Below are 27,036 nucleotides of genomic sequence, written 5' to 3'. Positions count from 1 at the left end.
CTCTGTACTCTGCTTTCTGTGCTCTGGATCTGTCTCTAAAGTCTGGGTCTGGGCTCTGAACTCTGTCTCTCTTTTCTGAGTCCTGGCTGTGTGCTCTGTGCTCTGTGTTCTTCACTCCATGCTTTGGGGTCTGTCTCTGGGCTCTATCTCTTCTCTATGCTCTGTTCTGTGAGCCTTGGATGTGACCTCTGTGTTCTGTCTCTGTACTCTGGATATATGCTCTGGGCTCAGTGGACTGGGCTCTGTGCTTTGGGCTCTGGGTTGTGGGCAGTGTGCTATGGTCTTTGGTCTCTGATCTCTGTGCTCTGTGCTCTGTCTTGGAACTCTGGTCTCTGGGCTCTGTGCTCTGTGCTCTGTGCTTTGTGCTTTGTCTCTGTACTATGACTCTGGCTCTGAGCACTAGGCTCTGGGCTCTGTGCACTGTGCTCTGTGCTCTTTTCTCTGGGCTCTGTGCTCAGGGCACTGGCCCTGGGTTGGTGCACTATGCTCTGCACCCTTGCTCTGGGCTCTGGTCACTGTCCTTGTGCTCTTTTCTCTGTCCCTGTACTCTGGCTCTGACTCTGAGCACTGGACTCTGAGCTCTGTGTTCTCTCTCTGTACTCTATTTATGTGCTCTAAGCTCTGACTCTGGGGTCTGGTTCTGTGTTCTGGTCTCTGTGCTCTGGGCTCTGGACTCTGCACACTACATTCTGGCCTCTGGTCCTGGACTCCTGCACTATTCTCTGTACCTTGTTCTGTGTGCTCTGTGCTCTCTGTTATGCACACTGCACTCTGGGATCTGGATCAGTGCTCTGGCTCTGTTCTCTGCACTCTGTGCTCTGGACTCTGTCTCTGTGCTCTGTGCTCTGTTCACTGGGCTCTGTGCTCTGGGCTCTATCTCTGTGCTGTGTTCTCTGCACTCTAGGCCCTGGGCACTGTGCTCTGTGCTCTGTCTCTCTACTCTGGGTCTGGGCTCTTAGATTTGTGCCCTCCCCTCTGTGCCCTGTGCTCTGTGCTCTGTGCTTTGTGCTCTGGCTCTGTACTCTGTGCTCTGGGCTGTGTGCCTGGTCTCTGGCTTTAGGCTCTGTCTCAATTCTCTGGGTCTGTTCTCTGTATTCTGTGTCTGTTCTCTGGGTCTGGCTCTGTGTTCTGTGCTCTGTGCTCTATAATCTGCACTGTGGGCTCTGGGTCTGGGTTCCTGCTCTGTTTTCTCATTTCTCTGCTCTGTGCTCTGGTCTCTGGTCACTGTGCTCTGGTCTCTGTGCTCATTACTCTGTGTTCTGTTCTCTGTACTCTGCATTCTGTGCTCTGGGCTCTGGCTCTAGTGTCTGTCTCTAAACTCTGGTTCTGGGATCTGAATTCTGTCTCTCTTCTCTGAGTCCTCACTGTGTGCTCTATGCTTTGTGTTCTGCACTCTGTGCTTTGGGCTCTGGCTCTGGGCTCCTCTCTGTTCTCTGTGCTCTGTTCTGTGAGCCTTGGATGTGGGTTCTGTGTTCTGTCTCTGTATTCTAGATGTATGCTCTGAGTTCAATAGACTGGGCTCTGTGCTCTGGTCTCTGGGATGGGGGCTGTGTGCTATGATCTCTGGTCTCTGAGCTCCTCACTTTGTGCTCTGTCTTGGAGCTCTGGTCTCTGGGCTTTGTGTTCTGTGTTGTGGGCACTGTGATCTGTCCTCTGGTCTCAGAACAATAGCCCAAAGCCAGATCCCAGAGCACAGAGCACAGATCACAGAGCATATAGTACATAGTACAGAAAACAGAGCAGGTGCCCAGATCCAGAGCCCAGAACACTGAATGGCAGAACAGTACAGAGTACACAGCCAGGACCCAGAGAACAGAAACAGACTTCGGAGCCCAGACCCAGTGTATTGAGAGAGAACCTAGAGCCAGAGCCCAGAGCACACAGCCCAGAGCAAAGAACACAGAGCTCAGAGTGCAGAGACCAGAGCACACAGCAGAAAGCCAAGAGTGCATACACAGAGTACAGTGCCAGAATACAAAGACAGAGCTCAGAGCACAGATCACAGAACACAGAGTGCAGAGCACAGAAACCAAGCAGAGAGCACAGAGATAGAGCACCAAGCCCAGACCCAGACTGAGAGACAGTGCCCAGAGACAGACCATAGAGCACAGATCCCAGAAACCAGAGCTCAGAGACAAAGCCCAGAGCACAGAGCCCAGAGCCCAGAACATAGACCCAGTGCTCTAGGCTCAGGCCCTGAGCTCTGACTCTGTTCTCTGTGCTCTGTGTTCTGGACTCCAGTCACTGTACTCTGTTCTCTGTGCTCTGTCTCTGTTCTCTGGTCCTGGCTGTGAGCTCTGGACTTTGGCCTCTGTCTCTGTGCTCTGTGTTCTGTTCTCAGGGCTCTGTGCTCTGGGTACTGGCTCTGGTCTCAGGCTTTATGCTCTGTGCTCTTTGCTCTGGGCTCTGGTCATCACTGTCCTTGTGCTCTTGGCTCTGTCCCTGTACTATGGCTCTGGCTCTGAGCTCTGGATTCTGGGCTCTGTGTTCTATCTCTGTACTCTGTTTATGTGCTCTGGTTCTCTGCTTTGTGTTCTGTACTCTAAGCTCTGTGCTCTGGCTCTGTGCTCTGAGCTCCTTGCTCTATGCTCTGTGCTCTGTGCTCTGGCTCTGGGCTCGGTTTCTGTATGCTGTGCACTGTGCTCTGGCTCTGTGCTCTGCAATCTGGGCTCTGGGATCTGTACTCTGGATTCTGTGCTCTGTACTCTGTCTCTGGCTCTGGGATCCTGGTCTCTTCTATGTGCTCTATGCTCTGAGCATTGTGCCCTGGGTTCTGGGCTCTGTACTCTATTTCCAGACTATGTGATCTGACTCTGTGATCTCCACTGTGTACTCTGGGCTCTGGATCAGTGCTCTACACTATGTTCATTGGGCTGTGGATCAGTGCCCTAGCTCTGTGCTCTGTGCTCTGCAATGTGTGCTCTGTGCTATGTTCTTTGTGCAGTGGCTCTGTGCTCTGTACTCTGTACTGTGTGCTCTGGGCTCTGGATCAGCTCTGTGCTCTGTGCTCTGTGCTCTTTGCTCTCCACTCTGCACACTGGGCTCTGGCTCTGTGCTCTGGCTATTTGTCCTTGCCCTGTGTTCTGCACTCTGCACTCTGGTCTCTGGATCAGTGCTCTGTCTTTGTTCTCTGTGTTCTGTGCTCTGCCCTCTGTCTTCTGGGCTCTGGCTCTGTGCTCTGTGTTCTCTGCTGTGGTCTCTGTGCTCTGTGCTCTGGGCTCTGTGCTGTGGTCTCTGTGCTCTGTGCTCTGTGCTCTGGTCTCAGAGCAGGAGTCTATAGACCTACAACCCAGTGCACAGAGTGTAGAGCAAACAGCACAGAGCACAGAGCTAGAACATTGCACAGAGCACAGAGTCCAGACCCAGATTCAGAGACAGTGCCCAGAGCCAGAGTCCTGAACCCAGAGCCCAGAGACCAGATCACAGAGCACAGAGCACAGAGTGCAGTGCATAGAGACCAGAACACAGAGCGCAGGGACCAGAGCACAGAGCAAAGAGCCATGAGCCCAGACCCATATTACAGAGCCAGAGTATAGATACACAGCACAGACTACAGAGCACAGTGACTAGAGATCAGAGCACAGAGCCCAGTGCCCAGTGCCCAGAGCCTAGAGCACAGGGCCCAGAGCACAGAGAACAGAGCTCAGGAAAGAGCACAGAGCACAGAGCACATGGCAGAGAGCACAGGGCCCAGAGCACAGAGCCCAGATCACAGAGCCAGAGCTCAGAACCCAGAGCCCAGAGCCCAGAGCACAGATTACAGAGCACAGAGCACAGAAAACAGAGCAAGAGTTCAGAGCCACAGTTCACAGCACTGAGTGCAGAGCACAGAACCAGGGCCCAGAGAATAGAGACAGAATTCAGGGACTAGACGCAGAGTATTGACAGAGAGCCTAGAGATAGAGCCCACAGCCAGAGCCCAGAGCATACAGCCCAGAGCAAAGAGCACAGAGTTCAGATCATAGAGATCAGAGCACAGTGCACAGAGACCAGAGCACAGAGCACAGAGCCATGAGTCAATTTGCAGATTACAGAGCCAGAATACAGAAACAGAGCACCGACCACAGAGTACAGTGACTAGAGACTAGAGCCCAGAGCCCAGAGTGCAGAACACAGAGCCAGAGCCCAGAGCCAAGAACACAGAGTACAGAGCACAGAGCACACAGCACACAAAACAGAACACAGAGCAAAGAGCACAGAGCACAGAGCACAGAGACCAGATAATGGAGCTCAGTGACAGAGCCAGTGCACAGAAATGAGAGACCAGAGATCATAGCACAGGGCACACAGTACAAAGCACAGTGAGCAGAACCAGATCCAGAGTGAAGAGCACAGTGTGCAGGGCACAGAGTACAGAGCCAGAGCACAGAGCACAAAGAACAAAGCACAGAGCAGGAGTACAGAGCGCAGAGCACAGAGCTAAGAGTGGAGATCAGGAGTAGCGAGCACAGAGCCAAAGCCCAGAGCAAGAGTCCAGAACACAGAGCCCAGAGCACAGAGTGCAGAGCACAGAGCCCAGAGGACAGAGCACAGAGCAGAGAGTAAAGAGCACAGAGACCAGAGACAGAGCACAAACCAGAGCACAGAGCACAGAGCTGAGAAGCACAAAGACAGCGTTCTGGGCTCTGACCCTTTTCTCTGGATCTGTGCTCTGTGCTCTCTCTCTGTACTCTGGCTCAGTCTTTGAGCTTTGGGCTCTAGGTTCTGTGTTCCTGCTCTGGGCTCTGGCTCTCTGCTCTGCACTCTGTGCTGTAAACTCTGGTCACTATGCTCTGTGCTCTGTACCTTGTCTTTGTTCTCTAGTTCTGGCTCTGATCTATGGTTCTGGCCTCTGTTTTCTGCATTATGAGCTCTTGTCTCTTGGTTATGTTCTCTGGGTTCTGGGCTCTGTGTTTTGTGCTCTGGGCTTTGTGCTCTGTGCTCTGGGCACTGCTCTGGGCACTGTGCTCTGTACTCTGGTATCTGGTCACTGTGCCCTTTGCTCTGTGCTTTGTCTCTGTACTCTTGATCTGACTCTAAGTTCTGGGCTCTATGCTCTGTGCTCTATGTTCTGTGCTCTTGGATCTTGGCTCTTGGCTCTGGGCTTGGGATGTGGTCTCTGTGCTCTGTGTTCTGTGTTTTGTGCTTGTTCTCTGGGTACTGTGATCCATGCTCTGGTCTCTGTTCATTGTGCTCTGTGCTCTGGGCTTTGTGTTCTGTGATCTGCACTCTGTGCTCTGTGCTCTGCACTCTGTTCTCTGGGCTCTAGCTCTGTGCTCTCAGCTCTGAGTTCGGGACTCTGGGCATTGTGCTCTGTGCTCTCTTCTCTTTCTTTGTACTCGGGCTCTGGCTCTGAACTCTGGGCTCTGACTTCTGTGCTCTGTGTTCTGTGCTCTTGGCTCTTGGCTATAGCTCTGTGCTCTTTGCTGTGGTCTCTGTGCTCTGTGCTATGTTTTGTACTCTGGGCTCTGGGCACTGTGCTCTGAGCTCTGGTCTCTGCTCATTTTGCTCTGTGCTCAGTGCTCTGCAGTCTGTGCTCTGGGTTCTGCATCAGTGCACTTGCTGTTCTCTGTGCTCTGTGCTGTGCACTCTGTCTTTTGGGCTCAGGCTGTGTGCTCTGTGCTCACTGCTCAGGGCTCTGTGCTGTGGTCAGTGTGCTCTCTGCACTGTGCTCTGGTCTCAGAGCAGGAATTTAGAGCCAGTGCACAGTGCACAGAATTCAGAGCAAAGTGCACAGAGTACAGATCACAGAGCACAGAGCACAGAAAACAGAGGAGGAGCACAGAGCCAGAGTCCAGAGCACTGAGTCCAGAGTACAGAGTGCAGAGAATAGAGCTAAGACCCAGAGAACAGAGACAGAGTTCAGAGACCAGACACAAAGTATTAAGAGACAGCCTAGAGCCAGAGCCCATAGTATACAGCCTAGAGCACAGAGCACAGAGCCCAGAGCGCAGAGCACAGAACACACAGCACATAGCTCATAGCTCAGAACACAGAGATCATAGCACATAGCACAGAGCATAGAGCATAGAGCACCTAGCACAGAGCACAGAGTACAGGGCACAGAGCCCAAACTATTGGCTCTGGCCTTGATTTCTATCTCTGTTCTCTGCACTCTGTCTTCTGGACTCAGGTCACTATGCTCTGTGCTCTGTGCTCTGTGCTCTGTACTCTGTCTCTGGCTATGAGCTCTGGCCTCTGTGCTTTGTGCTCTGTTTTCTGTTCACTGGACTATTAGCTCCCCACTCTGTGCTCTGGGCACTGGCTCTGGGCTCAGACTCTATGCTCTGTGCTATTTGCTCCAGTCTCTGATCACTGTCCTTTGCTCTTTTTTCTGTCCCTGTACTCTCACTCTTGCTCTGAGTTCTGAGCTCTTAACTCTGTGTTCTGTCTCTGTACTCTGTTTATCTTCTCTAGGCTCTGGCTCTGGGCTATGGCTCTGTGATCTGGTCGCTGTGCTCTAGGCTCTGAGCTCTGCACACTACATTCTAGCCTCTGGCTCTGGGCTACTGCACTGTTCTCTGTACTCTGTGCTCTGTGCTGTGTGCTCTGTGCTCTGTGTTTGCACTCTGCGCTCTGGAATCTGGATCAGTGCTCTGGCTCTCTTCTCTGTCTTCTATTTTCTACACTCTGTGCCCTGGGCCCTGTGCTCTCAGCTCAGTGCTCTGCACTCTGTGCTCTAATCTGATTCTGGGCTCTGGCTCTTTGCTCTGTGCTCTGTACTCTGTGCTCTGTGCTCTGTCTCTGTACTCTGGCTCTGGCTCTAAGCTCTGTGCTCTGGTCTCTGTGTTCTCTGCTCTGGTCTCTGTGTTCTGCACTCTGTGCTCCCTGCTGTCAGCTGTGTGCTCTGGGATATGACTCTTGGCTCTTTCTCAATACTCTGGGTCTGTGCTCTGAACTGTACCTCTTTTATCTCAGTCCTGGCTCTGTGATGTGTGCTCTGTTTTCTACTACCTGTCCTCTGGGCTCTGATTCTGGGATGTGTCTCTGTTCTCTGTGCTCTGTGCTGTTAGCCTGGGATGTGGGCTGTGTGTACTGTCTCTGTACTCTGGATCTATGTTCTGGACTGTGTTCACTGAGATCTGGGCTCTGTGATCTGTGCCATGATCTCTGTTTTCTGGAGTCTGTGATAATTGATTTGCGCAACGGGCTCTGTACTCTGAGCTCTGTGCTCTGTGTTCTGTGTTCTGCCCTCTGTGCACTTGGCTGTAGCTCTGTGCTCCCTGACCTGTGTTCTGGGATCTAGGTACGGTGCTCTGTGCTCTGCTCTCTGGTCTCTGTGCTCTGGCCTCTGTGTCTGTGCTCTGTGTTCTGTTCTCTGTTCTCTGTGCTCTGGTCTCTGTGTCTGGGCTCTGTGCTTTATGCTCTGTTCTCTGGGCAATGCGCTATGTGCTCTGGTCTCTTATCACTCTGCTCTGGTCCCTGTCTTTTTACTTTGTGCTCTGTTCTCTGTATTCTGCTTTCTGTACTCTGGGCTCTGGCTCTAGGATCTGTCTCTAAACTTTGGGTCTGGACTCTGAACACTGTCTCTCTTCTCTGGGTCCTGGCTGTGTGCTCTGTGCTCTGTGTTCTGCACTCTGTACTTTGGGCTCTGGCTCCGAGCTCTGTCTCTGTTCTCTGTGCTCTGTTCTGTAAGCCTGGGATGTGGGCTCTGTGTTCTGTCTCTGTACTTTGGATCTACACTCTGGGATCTATGTGTTGTGCTCTGTGCTCTGGACTCTGGGATGTGGGCTTTGTGCTATGGTCTCTGGTCTCTGAACTCTGTGCTCTGTGCTCTGTCTTGGGGCTCTGGTTTCTGTGCTCTGTGCTCTGTACTCTGGGCTCTGGGCTCACTGTTCTTTGCTCTGGTCTCAGAGAAGGAACACAGAAACAGAGTCCAGCATGCAGAGCCCAGAGCCAAAGCACAGTGCACAGAGCACAGAGTACAGACCCAGAGTCAGAGACAGTGCCCAGAGCCAGAGCACAAAGCACAGAGCCCAGAGCACAGAAAAATGAGCAGTGCCTACAGCCAGAGCCCAGAACACTGAGTGCAGAGCACAGAGCACAGAGTACAGAGCCAGAACCAAGAAAACAGACTTCAAAGAGATGCAGAGTATTGAGAGAGATCCTAGATCCAGAGCCCAGAGCACACAGCCCAGAGAGAGAGCACAGAGCCTGGAGCACAGATCACAGAGTGTAGAACACAGAGACCAGAGCACAGAGAACAGAACATAGAGAACAGAGCACAGAGACCAGAGCATAGAGTGCAGAGCACAGAGTATAGAGCAGAGAATATAGACTCAGAGCTCTGGGCTCTGGCCCTGAGCTCTGGCTGTGCTTTGCACTCTGTGCCCTGGACTCCAGTCACTGTGCTCTGTGCTCTGTGCTCTGTGCTCTATCTCTGTACTCTGGCTCTGGCTCTGTGCTCTGTGCTCTGTGCTCCGTTCTCTGGGCTCTGTGCTCTGCACTCTGTTTTCTGGGCACTGGCCCTGGGCTGGGGCACTATGGTCTGCACCCTTGCTCTGGCCTCTGGTCACTATACTTGTGCTCTTTGCTCTGTCCCTCTATTCTGACTCTGTTTCTGAGTTCTGGGCTCTGAGCTCTGTGTTCTGTCTCTGTACTCTGTTTATGAGCTCTAGGATCTCGACCTGGGCTCTGGCTCTGTGCTCTGGTCTCTGTGCTCTGGGCTCTGAGCTCTGCACTCTACATTCTGGCCTCTGGCTCTGGGCTCCTGCACTGTTCTCTGTTCTCTGTGCTCTGTGCTGTGTGCTCTGTGCTCTGTGTTCTGCACTCTGGGCTCTGGGATCTGGATCAGTGCTCTGGCTCTGTTCTCTATCTTCTGTTCTCTGTACTCTATGACACTGGACTCTGCCTCTGTGCTCTGTACTCTGGTCTCTGTGCTCTGCACTCTGCTCTGTGCTGTGGGCTTTGTGCTCTAGACTATGGCTCTTGGCTCTCTCTCAATATTCTGGGTCTGTGCTCTGAACTGTATCTCTCTTCTCTCAGTCCTTGCTTTGTTCTGTGTGCTCTGTTTTTTATACCCTGTGCTCTGGGCTCTGACTCTGGGCTGTTTATCTGTTCTCTGTGCTCTGTACTGTGAACCTTGGATGAGGGCTCTGTGTTTTGTCTCTTTAATCTGAATAAATGCTCTGGCATCTGTTCACTGGGCTCTGGGTTCTGTGTTCCATGCCATGATCTCTGTGCTCTGGGCTCCGTGCTCATTTATTTGCACAATGGGCTCTGTGCTGTGTGCTGTGTGCTCTGGGTTCTGGGCTCTGGGCTCTGTTCTCTGGTCTCTGTGCACTTGTCTCTGGCTCTGTGCTCTCTGATCTGTGCTCTGGGCTCTGGGCACTGTAATTTGTGCTCTGGTATCTTGTCTCTGTGCTCTCTCTCTGTGCTCTGTATTCCATGCTGAGGGTTGTGTGCTCTGGGCTATCGCTCTAGGCTCTCTTTCAATACTCTGTGTCTGTGCTCTGAACTGTTTCTCTGTTCTCTTGGTCCTGGCTCTGTGATGTGTCCTCTCTGTTCTATACCCTCTGCTCTGGACCATGGCTGTCGGCTGTCTCTGTTCTCTGTGTTCTACACTGCGAGCCTGGGATGAGGGCTCTGTTTTCTGTGTCTATATTCTGGATCTATGCTCTGGTCTCTGTTCACTGTACTCTGGGCTCTGTGTTCCATGCCATGATCTCTGTGCTCTGGGTTCTGGGAATGTTGATTTCCCAATGGGCTCTGTGCTCTGGCCTGTGCTCTGGAATCTGTGCTCTGCACTTTGTGCTCTCAGCTCTGCCTCTGTGCTCTCTGATCTGTGCTCTGGGATCTGGGCATTGTTTTCTGTGCTCTGGTCTCTGGTCTCTGTTCTCTAGCTTGTACTCTGTTCTCTGGCTCTGTGCTTTGTGCTCTGTTCACTGTGTGCAGGGCTCTGTTCTCTGTGATCTGAGATCTGGGCTTGATGGTTTGTGCACTGGGCTCTCTGCTCTGAAGTGTGTGCTCTGTGCTGTGATCTGGTCTCTGGCTCTAGGCTGTGTGCTTCATGCTCTATGCTCTGTTCTCTGTGTACTATGATCTGTTCTCTTATCACTGTGCTCTGGTCACTGTACTCTTTACTCTGTTCTCTGTTCTCTGTAGTCTGTGTTCTCTGCTCTGGGCTCCAGCTCTAGTTTCTGTCTCTAAATTCTTGGTCTGGGCTCTGAACACTGTCACTCTTATCTCCGTCTTGACTGTGTGCTCTGTGTTCTGTGTTCTTCACTCTGTGCAATGGGCTCTGGCTCGGGGCTCTGTGCTCCGTTCTGTGAGCCTGGGATGTGGGCTCTGTGTTCTGTCTCTGTACTCTGGATCTATGCTCTGAGCTCTGTGCACTGGGCTCTGTGCTCTGGGCTCTGAGATGTGGACAGTGTTCTATGGTCTCTGATCTCTGAGGTCTGTGCTCTGTGCTCTGTCTTGGAGCTCTGGACACTGGACCCTGTGCTCTGTACACTGAATTCTGTGCTCTGTACACTGTGTTCTGGCTCTGTGCTCTGTGCTCTCTGCTCTGGGCTCTGTGCTATGGTCTCTGTGCTCTGTGCTCTGTGCTCTGGTCTCAGAGCAGGAGCCTAGAGCCAGGGCCCAATGCGAAGAGTGCAGAGCAAAGAGCACAGAGCACAGAGCCAGAACACAGTGCACAGATCACAGAGTCCAGAACCAGATTCAGAGACAGTGCCCAGAGCCAGAGTCCAGAACCTAGAGCCCATTGCCCTGATCGCAGAGCACAGAGCCAGAGCTCAGAGTCTGGAGCCCAGAGCCCAGACCACAGGGTACAGAGCACAGAGCACAGAAAACAAAGCAGGAGCCCAGAACCAGAACCCAGAGCACTGAGTGCAGAGCACAGAGTGCAGAGCTCAGATCCAGGACACAGAAAACAGAGACAGAGTTCAGAGCACAGACAAAGAATATTGAGAGTGAGCCTAGATCCAGAGCCCAGAACATACAGCCCAGAACACAGAATAGAGCATAGGGTCAGAGCATAGAGTACAGAGAATAGATCACAGAGCACATGCTGCAGAGCATAGAGACCAGAGTACAGAGCACAGAAAACTGAACACAGAGCACAGAGCCATGAGCCCAGACCCAGAGTACAGAGTCAGAGTACAGAGACAGACCACAGACCACAGATCATGGTGACCAAAGACCAGAGCACAGAGCATGTGCCCAGAGCCTAGAGCACAGATCCCAGAGCACAGAGCACAGAACAAAGAGTAAAGAGCACAGAGTCCAGAGACAGAGCATAAACCAGAGATCAGAGCACATAGGTGAGAGCACAAGGACAGAGCTCTGGGTTCTGATCCTGTACTTTGGCTCTGTGCTCTGTGCTGTGTGCTCTGTGCTCTGGACTCTGGACAATATTCACAGTGCTCTGTGCCTTGTCTCTGTACTCTAGTTCTGGCTCTGAGCTCTGGGATCTGGCCTCTGTTCTCTGCATTCTATACCCTTGAATCTGTGCTCTGGGTTCTTGTCACCTGCTTTGACTCTGGACTGTGGTCACTGTGCTCTGTGCTCTGTGTTTTGTGCTATGGCCTTTGGACACTGTGATCTGTGTTCTGGTCTCTTTTCATTGTGCTCTCTGCTGTGTGTTCTGGGCTCGGTGCTCTGTGCCCTGCACACTGTGCTCTGTGCCTTGTTCTCTTTTCTCTGGGTTCTGGCTCAGTGCACTCGACTCTGTGCTCCGGGCTCTGGGCACTGGACTCGAAGCACAGTGCTCTGTGCACTGTGCTCTGGCCTCTGGGCACTGTATTCTGTGCTCTGTTCTCTGTCTCTCTACTCCTGCTCTGTATTCTGCATCTGTGCTCTGTGCTCTTGTCAGTGGTCATTGTGCTCAGCTCTCTGTGCTCTGCACTCTGTGCTCCATTCTGTGCACTCTGTGTGCTGGCTCTGTTCTATGGGCTCTATGCTCTGGGCCCTGTGCTCTTGACTTTGGCTCTAGGCTCTGTCTCAATACTCTGGGTCTGGCCTCTGAACTCTCTCTTTGTTCTCTGTGTCCTGGATCTGTTCTCTGTTCTCTGTGCTCTGCAGTCGGCACTCTGGTTTCTGGCTCTGAATTCCTGCACTATTCCCTGTGTTCTGTGTTCTGTGCTCTGTGCTCTATGCTCTGGGCTCTCTGCTCTTTTCTCTAGCTATGGGATCTGGCTCTGTTCTCTGGACTTTGCACTCTGGACACTGGATCAGTTCTATGCTCTGTGCTCTGTGCTCTGGGCTCTGTGCTTTGTCTATGTGATCTGGCTTTGTGCTCTATACTGTTTCTCTGGACTCTGGATCAGTTGTCTGCTCTGTCCTCTGTGCTCTTTGCATTGCACTCTTCCCTTTGGGCTCTGGATCAGTGCTCTGGCGCTGTTCTCTGTGCTCTCTGCTCCACACTCTGTCTTTTGGGCACTGACTCTGTGCTCTGTGCTCTCTGCCCTAGGCTCTGTGCTATGGTCCCTGTGATCTGTGCTCTGTGCTCTGGTGCCAGAGCAGGAGTGTAGAGCCACAATCCAGAGCATAGAGTGTAGAGCAAAGAGCAAGGTCACAGAGCCAAACACAGAGCACAGAGTACAGACCACAGAGCACAGAGCACAGAAAAGAGAGCAGGAGTCAAGAACCAGAGCCCAGAGTACTGAGTGCAGAGCACAGAGCACGGAGCAAAGAGCCAGGTCCCAGAGAACAGAGACAGAGTTCAGTTCCCAGACCCAGTTTATTGAGACATAGCCTAGAGCAAGAACCCAGAGCATACAACCTAGAGCACAGAGCACAGAGCACAGACCCAGAGCACAGAGCACAGTGTCCAAATCCTAGAGCACAGAGCCCACAGCCCAGAGTCCAAAGCACAGAGCCAGAACACAGAGCACAGAGTGTAGAGAACATAGCAGAGAGCACAGAACCCAGGACCCAGGGCCCAGAGCACACAGCACACAGCACAGTGCGCAAATCAACAAACCCACAGCCCGGAGCCCAGAGTGCAGAACAGAGTCAGAGCCCAAAGCCAAGAGCTCAGAGTACACAGCACATAATACAGAGCACAGCACACAGAGACCACAGCACAGAGCTCAGAGCCCAAAGACCAGAGACCAGAGCTCAGAGACAGAGCCAGAGCACAGAAATCAGAGACAAGAGACCATAGCACAGGGCACACAGCTCAGAGCCAGAGCCCAGAGCCAGAGTCCAGAGCACAGTGTGCAGGGCACAGAGTACAGAGCAGAGAGCCAGATCCAAGAACCAGAGCACAGAACACAGAGTGCAGAGCACAGAACCAGAGCATAGAGCCCAGAGGACAGAGCACAGAGTAAAGAGCACAGACAAGAGACAGAGCACAAACCAGAGCACAGAGCATGGAGTCGAGAGCACAAAGCCAGACTTCTGGGCTCTGACCTGCTTCTCTGGCTCTGTGGTCTGTGCTCTGTGCTCTGGACTCTGGTCTTTGGTCAGTATGGTCTGTGCTCTGTGCTCTGTCTCTGTACTCTGGTTCAGGCTTTGAGGTCTGGGTTCTGGGTTCTGTGCTCTGGCCCTGGGCTCTGGTTCTTTGCTCTGCACTCTGTGCTCTAATTTCTGGTCACTATGCTCTGTGCTCTGTGCCTTGTCGCTGTTCTCTAGTTCTGACTCTGAGCTATGGGCTCTGGCCTCTGTTCTCTGCATTCTGAACTCTTGGCTCTTGACTCTTGGCACTGTGCTCTGAGCGCCAGGCTCTGTACTGTGTGTTTTATGCTCTGGGCACTGTGCTCTGTGCTTTGTGATCTCTCTCTGTATTCTGGCTCTGGCTCTGAGCTCTGTGATCTGAGCTCTGTGCTCTGTGTTCTGTGCTCTTGGTTCTTCGCTCTGTGCTCTTGGCTGTGATCTTGGTGCTCTGTGCTCTGTGTTTTGTACTTGGGTTCTGGGCACTCTGCTCCATGATCTGGTCTCTGTTCATTGTGCTCTACACTCTGTGCTCTGTGCTCTGTGATCTGCACTCTGTTCTCTGTGTTCTGGCTCTGTGGTCTCAGCTCTGTGCTCTGGGCTCTGGGCACTGGACTCTAGGCACTGTGCTCTGTGCTCTGGGTGCTTGGCACTGTTTTCTGTGCTCTCCTCTCTGTCTGTCTACTCTAGCTCTTTACTCTGCATCTGTGCTCTGGGCTCTGGGCTCTGTGCTCTAGTCTGTGGTCATATTGCCCTGCTCTCTGTGCTCTGCACTCTGTGCCTTGTACTGTTTGCTCTGTGCTCTGGGCTCTGTGCTCTGGGCTCTGACTCTAGGCTCTGTCTCAATACTCTGGATCTGGACTCTGAACTCTCTCTTTGTTCTCTGGATCTTGGATCTGTGCTCTGTTCTCTGTGCTCTGCAGTCAGCACTCTGGTTTCTGGCTCTGAGTTCCTGCACTATTCCCTGTGCTCTGTGTTCTGTGCTCTGTGCTCTATGCTATGGGCTATCTGCTCTATGCTCTAGCTAGGTGTCTGGCTCTGTGCTCTGGACGTTGCCCTCTGGACACTGGATCAGTTCTCTGCTCTGTGCTCTGCACTCCGTACACTGGGCTCTGGTTCTGTGCTTTTCCTATGTGATCTGGCTCTGTGCTCTGTACTGTGTGCTCTGGACTCTGGATCAGTTCTCTGTTCTATACTCTGTACTCTTTGCTCTGCACTCTGCACTATGTGCTCTGACTCTGTGCTCTGGTTATTTCTTCATGCTCTGTGTTCTGCACTCTGAGTTCTGGGGTCTGGATCAGTGCTCTAGCTCTCTTCTCTGTGCTCTGTGCTCTGCAATCTCTCTTCTGGTCTATGGCTCTGTTCCCTGTGATCTCTCCTCTGGGCTCACTGCTGTGGTCGTGGTGCTCTGTGCTCTGTGCTCTGGTCTCAGAGCAGGAGCCTAGAGCCAGAGCCCAGTGTTCAGAGTGCAGAGCAAACAGCACAGAGCACAGAACAAGAACACAGTGCACAGAGCACAGAGTTCAGACACAGATTCAGAGACAGTGCCCAGAGCCAGAGTCCAGAGCCCAGATCCCAGAGCCCAAATCACAGAGCACAGAGTCAGAGCTCAGAGTCCAGAGCCCAGAGCCCAGACCACAGAGTACAAAGCAAAGAACACAGAAAACAGAGCAGGAGCCCAGACTCAGAGCCCAGATCACTGAGTGCAGAGCACAGAGCGCAGAGCACAGATCCAGGACCCAGAGAACAGAGACAGAGTTAAAGCCCAGACGCAGAGTATTGAGAGTCAGCCTAGTGCCAGAGCCCAGAGGATACAGCCCAGAGCACAGAGCACAGAGCACAGTGACCAGAGACCAGATCACAGAGCCCAGTGTCCAGAGCCTAGAGCACAGACCAAAGAGCACAGAGCCAGAGCCCAGAGCACAGCACACAGAGCACGGAGCAGAGAGCATAGAGCACAAAGGACAGAGCCCAGAGCACAGAACCAGAGCACAGAGCCCAAAGCCCAGAGACCAGTGCTCAGAGACTGAGCACAGAACACAGAGCTCAGAGACCAGAGATCATAGCACAGAGCACAGACCACAGAGCAGAGAGTGCAGAGCAGATTATAGAGCACAGAGCCAGAGCCCAGAACTAGAGCCCAGAGCACATAGTCAGAGAACAGAGCACAGAATGCAGAGCAAAGAGCCCAGAGCACAAAACCAGAAGTCAAACCACAGAGCACAAAGCACAGAGCACAAACCACAGTGCAGGAGCCCAGAGCCAGAGCCCAGGGTGCCCAGTGCAAAGAGCACAGAGTACCAAGCCAGAGCACAGTGCACAGAGCACAGAGTCCAGACCCAGAGTCAGAGGTAGTGCCAAAATTCAGAGCCCAGAGCCTTGATCCCAAAGCACAGAGCAGAGAGCACAGAGCACAGAGCACAGAAAACAGAGCAAGAGCCCAGAGCCAGATCCCAGAGGGCAGAGTACAAAGCACAGAGCACAGAGCACAGAGCCAGGACACAGAACAGAGACAGAGTTCAGAGCCCAGACCCAGAGTATTGAGAGAGAGCCTAGAGCCAGAGCCCAGAGCATAAAACCCAGAGCACAGAGCACAGAGCTCAGGGTCAGAGCACACAGCACAGAGCACAGAGCACAGTGTGCAGACCACAGACCACAGTTCACAGAGTGCAGAGCATAGAGACCAGAGCACAGAGCACAGAGACAAGAGCACAGAACACAGAGACATGAGCCCAGACATAGAACAGAGCCAGAGTAAAGAGACAGAACACAGACCCAAGAGCAGAGTGATCAAAGACCAGAACACAGCCCAGTGCCTAGAGCCTAGAGCACAGAGACCAGAGAACAGAGCACATAGCAGCAAGCACAGTGCCCAGAGCACAGAGCACAGAGCACAGAGCACAGAGCCAGAGCTCATGCCCAGAGACCAGAGTACAGAGCACAGAGGACAGAAAACAGAGCAAGAGCCAAGAGCCAGAGTCCAGAGCAGTAAGTGAAGAGCACAGATTGCAGAGCAGAGAGTGCAGAGAATAGAGCCAGGACCCAGAGAACAGAGACAGAGTTCAGAGCCCAGAACCAGTGTATTGAGAGAGAGCCTAGAGACAGAGCCTAAAGCATACAGTCCAGAGCACAGAGCACAGAGCCCATGCCAGAACACAGAGCACAGAGCACAGAGACCAGAGCACAGAGCACAGAGCCATGAGCCCAGACCCAGAGTACAGAGCGAGAGTACAATGACAGAGCACAGATGACAGAGCACAATGACCAGAGACCAGAGCACAGTGCACAGAGCACAAAGACCAGAGCACAGAAGACAGAGCCATGAGCCCAGACCCAGAACAGAGCCAGAGTACAGAGACACAGCAGAGACCACAGAGCACAGTGACTGGAGACCAGAGCCCATAGCACAGAGCCAGAGCCCAGAATACAGATCACAGAGAATGTAGCAGAGAGCACAGAGCCCAGAGCACAGAGCACACAGCACAGTGCACAAATCAATGATCCCAGGACCCAGAACCCAGAACCAGAGCCCAGAATCCAGAGCCAAGTGAATAGAGTACAGAGCACAGAGTCAGATATCACAGCACAAAGCACAGAGACCAGAGACCAGAGGTCAGAGCCAGAGCCCAGAGCACAGTGTGCAGGGGACTGTGTACAGAGCACGTAGCTTGGGCCCAGAGCAAAAGTGTCAAGCACAGTGCACAAAGAACAGAGCAGGAGTACAGAGCACAGAGCCCAGAGCTCAGAGTGGAGAGCAGGAGTACAGAGCACAGAGCCAGAGCACAGAGCACAGAGCACAGAGCCCAGAGCACACAGAACAGTTTACAAATCAATGATCCCAGAGCCCAGAACCCAGAACCAGAGCCCAGAGCCCAGAGCCAAGTGAATAGAGTACAGAGCACAGAGTGAGATATCACAGCACAAAGCACAGGGACCAGAGACCAGAGCTCAGAGACAGAGCCAGAGCACAGAAATGAGGGACCAGAGACCATAGCACAGGGCACACAGTACAGGGCACAGTGCACAGAGCCAGAGCCTAGAGCCATAGCCCAGAGCGCAATGTGCAGGGGACTGTGTATACAGCACATAACTAAAGCCCAGAGCAAAAGTGGCGAGCACAGTGCACAAAGCACAGAGCACAGAGCCAGAGCCCAGAGCCAGAACTCAGAGTGGAGAGCCTAGAGTGCAGAGTGCAGAGCACAGAGCCAGAGCACAGAGCCCAGAGGACAGAGCAGAGGTCACAGTAAAAAGCACAGAGACCAGAGACTGAGCACAAACCAGAGCACAGAGCACAAAGCCAGAATTCTGGTCTCTGGCTCTGTTGTCTGGCACTTTGCTCTGTGCTCTGTGTTCTGGACTCTGGTCAATATGCTCTGTGCTTTGTGCTCTGTCTCTTTACTCTGGCTCAGGTTTTGAGCTCTGGGCTCTGGGTTCTGTGCTGTGGCTCTCTGCTATGCACTCTGTGCTCTAAAGTTTGGTCACTATGCTCTGTGCTCTGTGTCTTGCCTGTTCTCTAGTTCTGGCACTGAGTTATGGGCTCTGGCCTCTGTTCAATGTATTTTGTGCTCTTGGATCTTTGCTCTGTGCTCTGTGCTCTGGGCTCTGGGCTCTGTACTCTGTACTCTGTGGTCTGGTCTCAGAGCAGGAGCCTAGAGCCAGAGCCCAGTGCGAATAGTGCATAGCAAGGAGCACAGAGCACAGAGCCAGAACATGGTGCACAGAGCACAGAGTCCAGAACCAGATTCAGAGACAGTGCCCAGAGTCAGAGTTCAGAACCTGGATCCCAGAGCTCAGATCAAAGAGCACAGAGCCAGAGCTCAGAGCCCAGAGCCCAGAGCACAGACCAAAGAGTATAGAGCACAGAGCACAGAAAACTGAGCAGGAAGCTCAGACTCAGAGCCCAGATCACTCAGTGCAGAGCACAGAGCACAGAGCACAGATCCAGGACCCAGAGAACAGAGACAGAGTTCAGAGCCCAGATGCAGAGTATTGAGAGTGAGCCTAGTGCCAGAGCCCAGAGGATACAGCCCAGAGCACAGAGCACAGAGCACAGTGACCAGAGACCAGATCACAGAGCCCAGTGCCCAGAGCCTAGAGCACAGACCAAAGAGCAGATATCCAGAGCCCAGAGCACAGAGCACAGATCAGAGAGCACAGAGCACAGAGGAAAGAGCCCAGAGCACAGAGCCAGAGCTCAAAGCCCAGAGCCCAGAGCAAAGGGCACAGAGTATAGAACACAGAGCACAGAAAACAGAGCAGGAAACCAGAGCTAGTATCCAGAGCACTGAGTTCAGAGCACAGAGTGCAAAGCAAACGAGCCAGGTCCCAGAGAACAGAGACAGAATTCAGAGCCCAGACACAGTGTATTGAGAGAGCGCCCAGAGCCCAGAGCATACAGCACAGAGCACAGAGCATAGAGCACACAGTCAGAGTACAGAGTGCAGAGCACAGGGCACAGAGAACAGAGTGCAGACCATAGAGACCAGAGAACAGAGCACAGAGCCATGATCCCAGACCCAGGGTACAGAGCCAGAGTACAGAAACAAAGCATAAACCACAGAGAAGGGTGACTAGAGACCAGAGCAAGAGTCCAGAACCCAAAGCCAGAGCCCAGATCACAAAGCTCAGGGCACATAGCAGAGAGCACAGATGCCAGAGCACAGAGTGCAGTGCACAGAGCCAGAGCCCAGATCCCGGAGGACAGAGCACAGAGTAAAGAGCACAGAGACCAGAGAACAGAGCACAGAGCACAGAGTTGAGAGCACAAAGCCAGAGTTCTGTACTCTGACGCTCTTGTCTGCATCTGTGCTCTGTGCTCTGTGTTCTGGACTATGGTCAATATGCTCTGGGCTCTGTGCTCTCTCTCAGTACTCTGGCTCAGGCTTTGAGCTCTGGGCTCTGGCTCTTTGCTCTGCACTCTGTGTTCTAATTTCTGGTCACTATGCTCTTTGCTATGTGCCTTGTCTCTGTTCTCTAATTATGGCTCTGAGCTATGGGATCTGGCCTCTGTTCTCTGCATTCTGTGCTCTTGGATCTGTGCTCTATGTTCTGTGCTCTGTGCTCTGTGTTTTATGCTCCGAGCTCTGTGTTCTGTGCTCTAGGCACTGTGCTCTGTGCTCTGGTATCTGGTCACTGTGCACTGTGCTCTGGGTATGTCTCTGTACTCTGCCTCTGATTTGAGCTCTGGGCTCTGTACTCTGAGTATTTTTTCTTGCTCTGTGTTCTGCACTCTGTGCTCTGGGCTCTGGGTCAGTGCTCTTGCTCTGTTCTCTGTGCTCTGTGCTCTGCACTCTGTCTTCTGGGCTCTGGCTGTGTGCTCTGTGCTCTCTGCTGTGGGCTCTGTGCTGTGGTCACTGTGCTCTGTGCTCTGTGCTCTGGTCTCAGAGCAGGACCCTAGACCCAGAGCCTAGAGCGCAGAGTGAAAAGCAAAGAGCACAGTGCACAGAGTCAGAACACAGTGCACAGAGAAGAGTCCACACCCAGATTCAGAGACAGTGTCCATAGCCCGAGTCCTGAGCCCAGAGCCCAGAACCCAGATCACAGAGCACAGAGCCAGTGCTCAGAGCCCAGTGTCCAGAGCACAGAGCACAGAGTACAGAGCACAGAATACAGAGCAGGAGCCCAGATCCAGAGCCCAGAGCACATGCTGCAGAGCATAAAGTGCAGAGCACAGAGCCAGGAGTCAAAGAAAAGAGATAGAGTTCAGAGCCCAGACCAGAGAATTGAGATATATCCTAGAACCAGAGCACAGAGCATAGAGACCAGAGTTCAGAGCACAGAACACTGAGTCAGAGCACAGAGCACAGGTCACAGAGCACAGAGCACAGATCACAGAGCACAGAGCACAGAGTGCAGAGCATAAAGACCAGAGTGCAGAGTACAAAGACCAGACCCCAGAGCCCAGAGGCCTGAGGACACAGTACAGAGCACAGAGCGAAAAAACAGAGCACAGAGCACAGAGCCAGTACCAGGAGAACAGAGACAGAGTTAAGACCGAGACCCAGAGTATTGAGAGATAGCCTAGAGCTGGATCCCAGAGCATAGAGCCCAGAGCACAGTGCACAGAGTCAAGAGCCAGAGCCCAGATCATTGAGTGTAGATCACAGAGGCAGGACACAGAGAACAGAGACAGAGTTCAGAGCCCAGATCCAGATTATTGAGAGAGAGCCTAGAGCCAGAACCCAGAGCATACAGCCCAGAGCATATAGCCCAGAGCACAGACAAGAGCACTTTGACCAGAGAATAGAGCCCAGAGCCCAGAGCACACAGCATAGGACAAGAGCTGAGAGCCCAGAACCAGGAGCACAAGGCAGAGAATTGAGAGCACAAAGCACAGAAAACAGAGCAGGAGAGCAAAGCCAGATTCCAGAGCACTGAGTGAAGAGTACAGAGCACAGAGCAAAAAGACAGAACCCAGAGAACAGAGATAGAATTCAGAGCCCAGATGCAGAGTATTGAGAGGGAGCCTAGATCCAGAGCACAGAGCACAGAGCACAGAGCACAGAGCACAGAGCACAGTGCACAGAGCACAGAGACCATACCAAGATTACAGAGTCAGAGTACATAGACAGAGCACAGTGACCAGAGCCCAGAGCCCAGAGCTAGATCCCAGATCCCAGAGAGCAGAACACAGAGCCAGAGCCCAGAGCCAAGAGCACAGAGTACAGAGCACATACCCCAGAGCCCAGAGACCAGAGGCCAGAGCTCAGATACAGAGACAGAGCACAGAAATCAGAGACCAGAGACCATAACACAGAGCACAGAGTGCAGAGGCAGAGTCCAGAGCCAGAGCCCAGAGCACAGTGTTCAGGGCACAGAGTAAATAGCAGAGAGCCAGAGCCCAGAGCCAGAGTACAGAGCCAGAGTACAGAAAGAGCACAGACCACAGAGCACAGAGCCCAGTGCCCAGAGCCTAGAACACAGATCCCAGAGCACAGAGCCAGAGCCCAGACCACAGAGCGCAGAGCAAATAACAGAGAGCACACAGCACAGTGCACAAATCAATGAGCCCAGAGCCAAGAGCCAAGAGCACAGAGTACAGAGCACAGAGCCAGAGCATATAGCACAGATCACAGAGCACAGAGTATAGAGACTACAGCACAGAGCCCAGTGCACAAAGCCCAGAGCCTAGAGACCAGATACCAGAGCTCAGATACAGAGCCAGAGGACAGAAATCAGAGACCAGAGACCATAGCACACAGCAGACAGCAGAGACCAGAGAGCACAGAGCCAGAGCCCAGAGCACAGTGTGCAGGGCACACAGTACAGAGCACAGAGCCACAGTCCAGAGCCAGAGCACAGAGCACAGAGCACAAAGCACAGAGAAGGAGTAAAGAGCCCAGAGCCCAGAGTGCAGAGTGAAGAGCACAAAGACCACAGCACAGAACCAGTGTCCAGAGCCAGAGCCCAGAGACCAGAGAACAGAGCACAAACCAGAGCACAGCACACAGAGTCAAGGGCACAAAGCTAGAGCTCTGGGATCTTGCTGTGTTCTCTGGCTCTGGCTTTGAGCTCTGGGCTCTGGGCTCTGTGGTCTGGCAATGGGTTCTGGCTCTCTGCTCTGTACTCTGGGCTCTAAATTCTTGTCACTATACCCTGTGCTATATGCCTTGTCTCTGTACTCTGGGTCTGGGCTCTGGGCCCTGGGCCCTGGCTCTGTGCTCTTGCTCTTTGCTCTGCCCTCTGGTCTCTGTGCTCTGGATGTGTGCTCTGAGCTCTGGGCTCTGGTCTCTGTGTTCTGTCTCTCTACTCCTGGTCTGGGCTCTGGGCTCTGTGCTCTGTGCTCTCTGCTCTGAGTTCTGGGCTCTGTTCTTTGTGTTGTGTCTCCATACTTTGGTCCTGGTCTCTGGACTCTGTGCTCTGTGCTCTGTGTTCTGAGCTTTGTACTTTTTGCTCTGGGCTCTCTGAGTTTTTCTCAGAAATCTGGGTCTCTGCTCTTGACTCTGGCTCTGTTATCTGTCTCTGTGCTCTGGTCTCTGTGCTGTGTTGTCTATTCTCTGTGCTCTGTGCTCTGTACTCTGGTCCCTGGGTTCTGTATTCTGTCTCTGTACTCTGGCTCTGTCCTTTGGGCTCTGGGTCTGTTCTCTGGATCTGTGCTTCATGCTCTGTTCTCTGTGCTCTGGCTGTGTGCTCTGTGCTCTCATCTGTTCTCTGTGCCCTGTGCACTGTGCTCTAGATCTGTGACCAGTTCTCTGTGCTCTGTGCTCTGTGGTGTGGTTTTGGGCTCAGGCTCTTTGCTCTATGCTCTGTTCTCTGGCTCTGTGCTGTGTGCTCTTGTCTCTGTCCTCTGGCTCTGTGCTCTGAGCTCTGGCTCTGGGCTCTGGACTCTGTCTCTGAGCTCTGTGTCTTGGTCTTTTCTCTGTGCTCTGTTCTCTGTGCACTGGCTCTGTGCTCTGGGCTCTGTCTGTGCTCTGTGCTCTGATAAATTGCTCTGGCCTTTGGGCTCTTCTTCCTGTTTCTCAGCATGTCCTGTCAGTCATTTGGATGGGCTTCCACCTATTCTGTTTTGAATTTCAGGATTTTACCCATGTTGGTCTTTGCTTTTGCAGTTAATCAGAGATGGTTTTGATGAAATTTCTGATATTGTGGTGCATTCTCTATTGTGAGAGACATGATTCTCTGCTACATATCCCAATTTGATGTCGTTTACACTTAACGCCATGGGAGTAGGTTGTGTGTTGTAAAGAAAGCCTTTCTTCATAGGTCATGTGCTGAAAAAATTAAAAATCAGCATATGTATCACCAGCTGTCCCTTGCAAGCTACAGGAGAGAGTCAGGAATTCAGAAGGACATTGATGTCCTTGCAAGGGGAATTAGGGTCAGTAATGATGTTTGCTTACAGAATGATCTGGCACTGACTACTTCCCATATTGGTACAGTATGTTGAAGCTGAAGAAAAGTTCTAGAATTTGGGCATAAACCTTGACAGTGACCATTTTGTTAGTGTCTCTTCACTGTAGTTGGTTTTCAGCACACACACCCTTCTGTTTTCATGTCTCCCTAAATGTCCTCACTCTTCCTTTTTTTTCTTTTTTTTTAAATTTATTTTTATTGTAAACAAATGGGATACATGTTGTTTCTGTTTGTACATGGAGTAACAGCACACCATTTGCATATTCATACATTTACAAAGAGTAATCATGTTTGATTCATTCTGTTATTATCTTCCTTCCCCTCCACCCCTCCCACCTCTCTTTTCCCTCTATACAGTCCCTCCTTCCTCCATTCTTGTCCCCCTCCCGCCCGCATTATGTGTCATCATCCGCTTATCAGTGAGATCATTCGTATTTTGGATTTTTGAGATTGTCTTATCTTGCTTAATATGATATTCTACAATTTCATCCATTTGCCTGCAAATGCCATAATTTTATTATTCTTTATAGCTGAGTAATATTCCATTGTATATATATATATATATATATATATATATATATATACCACAGTTTCTTTATCTGTTCCTCAATTGAAGGACATCTAGGTTGGTTTCATAGTCTGGCTATTGTGAATTGAGCAGCTATGAACATTGATGTGGCTGTATCTCTGTAGTATGCTGATTTTAAGTCCTCTGGGTATAGGCTGAGGAGTGGGATAGCTGGGTCAAATGGTAGGTCCATTCCAAGTTTTCTAAGGAATCTCCACACTGCTTTCCAGAGTGGCTGCACTAATTTGCAATCCCACCAGCAATGTATGAGTGTACATTTTTACCCACATCCTCTCCAACACCTATTGTTGCTTGTATTCTCAATAATCACCATTCTAATTGGGGTGAGATGGAATCTTAGTTTAGTATTGATTTGCTTTTCTCTTATTAGTAAAGATGGTGAACATTTTTCATATGTTTGTTGATTGCTTGTAGATCTTCTTCTGTGAAGTGTCTGTTCATATCCTTAGCCCATTTATTGATTGGATTATTGTATTCTTCGTGTAGAGTTTTTTGAGTCCTTTATATATTCTGGAAATTAGTGCTCTATCTGAAGTATGATTGGCAAAGATATTCTCCCACTCTGTAGGCTCTCTCTTCACATTGCTGATAGTTTCCTTTGCTGAGAGAAAGCTATCTAGTTTGAATCTATCCCAGTTATTGATTCTTGCTTTTATTTCTTGTGCTATGTGAGTCCTGTTAAGGAAGTCTGATCCTAAGCGAACAAGGTGAAGATTTGGACCTAATTTTTCTTCTATAAGATGCAGGGTCTCTCGTCTGATTTAAAGGTCTTTGACCTATTGTGAGTTGATTTTTGTGCAGGGTGAGAGATAGGGGTTTGGTTTCATTCTGTTGCATATGTATTTCCAGTTTTCCCAGCACCATTTGTTGAAGAGGCTATCTTTTCTTCATTGCATATTTTTGTCACCTTTGTTTAGTATGAGAAAATTGTATTTATTTGGGTTTGTGTCTGTGTCCTCTATACTGTACCACTGATCTACCTGTCTATTTTGGTACCAATACCATGCCATTTTTGTTACTATTGCTTTGTAGTATAGATGAAGGTCTGGTATTGAGGTACCCCCTGTTTCATTCTTCCTGCTAAGGATTGCTTTAGCTATACTGGGTTTCTTATTCTTCCAAATGAATTTCATGATTGCTTGCTCTATTTCTGTGAGTTACATCATTGTGACTTTAATTGGAATTGCATTGAATCTGTATAGCACTTTTGTTAGTATTGCCATTTTGACAATATTAATTCTGCCTATCTAAGAACATGGGAAATATTTCCATCTTCTAAGGTCTTCCTTAATTTCTTTCTTCAATGTCTTGTAGTTTCAATTGTAGAAATCTTTTACCTCATTGGTTAGATTGATTCCCAAGTATTTTATTTTTTTTTTTAGGCTATAGCAAATGGGGTTGTTTTCCTCATTTCCCTTTCAGTTGTTTTGTCACTTGCGTGTAAAAATGCTTTAGATTTATGTGTGTTGATTTTATAGCCTGCTATTTTGCTGAATTCATCGATGAGATCTAGAAGTTTTCTGGAGGAGGTTTTGGATCCTCTAAATTTAGTATCATGTCATCTGCAAATAATGACAGCTTAAGTTCCTCTTTTCCTTTTCGTATCCATTTAATTTCTTTGGTCTGCCTAATTGCTGTGGTTAGAGTTTTGAGGACAATGTTGAATAGAAGTGGAGAAAGAGGATATCCCTGTCTTCTTCCCATTTTTAAAGGGAATGTTTTCAGTTTTTCTCCATTAAGAATGATGTTGGCCATGGACTTAGCATAAATAGCCTTTACAATGTTCAAGTATGTTCCTACTCTTCCTATTTTTTCTAGTGTTTTGAGTATGAAGGGGTATTGTATTTTGTAGAACACTTTTTCTGCATTAATTGAAATAACCATATGATTCTTATCCTTAAGTCTATTGACATGATGGTTTACATTTATTGATTTACGAATGTTGAACCATCCTTGCATTCCAGGGATGAACCCCACTTGATCGTGGTGCATGATTATCTTAATACGTTTTTGGATATGGTTTGCCAATATTTTGTTAAGGATCTTTGCATCTATATTCATCAAGGATATTACCTAAAATTTTCTTTCCTTGATGTTTCTTTTCCTGGTTTGGGTATGAATGTGATATTAACTTCATAGAATGACTTTGGTAGGGTACCCTCCTTTTCTATTTCCTGGAAAACTTTGAGAAATATTGGAATGAGTTCTTCTTTGAAGGACTTGTAGAACTCGGCTGAGAATCTATCTGGTCCTGGACTTTTCTTGGATAGTAGTTTTTTAATGGCTTCTTCTATTTCATTGCTTGATATTGATCTGTTTAAATTGTGCATGTCCTTTTGTTTCAGTTTGGGTGAAGCATATGTCTCTAGAAATTTGTCAATGTCTTCGGTAGTTTATATTTTGTTGGAATACAGATTTTCAAAGTAGCTTCTCATTATGTTCTGTATCTCAGTGGTGTCTGTCGTGATATTTCCTTTTGCATCATGTATTTTAGTAATTTGAGTTTTCTCTCTCCTTCTCTTTGTTAGTGTGTCTAAGGGTTTGTCTATTTTGTTTACTTTCTCAAAGAACCAACTTTTGGCTTTGTCAATTTTTTGAATAGTTTCTTTTCTTTCAATTTCATTGATTTCAGCTCTGATTTTAATTATTTCCTGACTTCTACTACTTTTTCTGTTATTCTATTCTTCTTTTTCTAGGGCTTTGAGCTGTAATGTTAGGTCATTTAGTTGTTGTCTTTTCATTCTTTTCTGGAATGAGCTGCATGCAATGAATTTTCCTCTTAATACATGCTTTAATAGTGTCCCAAAGATTTTGATATGTTGTATCATCATTCTTATTGATCTCTAAGAATTTTTTTTATCTCCTCCCTGATGTTTTTTGTTATCCATGTTTCATTCAATAGCATATTATTTAGTCTCCAGGTGTTGGAGTAATTTCTCTTTTTTACTTTTTCATTGATTTCTACTCTAAGTCTATTATGATCTGATAGAACAAAAGGGAGTATCTCTATTTTTTTGCATTTCGTAAGGACTGCTTTGTGGCATAACATGTGGTCTACTTTCGAGAAGGTTCCATGTGCTGCTGAGAAGAAAGTGAATCCGCTTGTTGATGGATGGTATATTCTACATATGTCTATTAAGTCTAGGTTATTGATTGTATTATTGTGTTCTATGGTTTCTTTGGTTGGATTTTGTTTGGAAGATGTTTCTAGTGGTGACAGCGGTGCATTAGCATCACCC

Source organism: Sciurus carolinensis, assembly GCF_902686445.1.
Source record: "Sciurus carolinensis chromosome 14 unlocalized genomic scaffold, mSciCar1.2 scaffold_115_arrow_ctg1, whole genome shotgun sequence".
Taxonomy (NCBI): domain Eukaryota; kingdom Metazoa; phylum Chordata; class Mammalia; order Rodentia; family Sciuridae; genus Sciurus; species Sciurus carolinensis.
Note: the sequence above shows the minus strand (reverse complement) of the source record.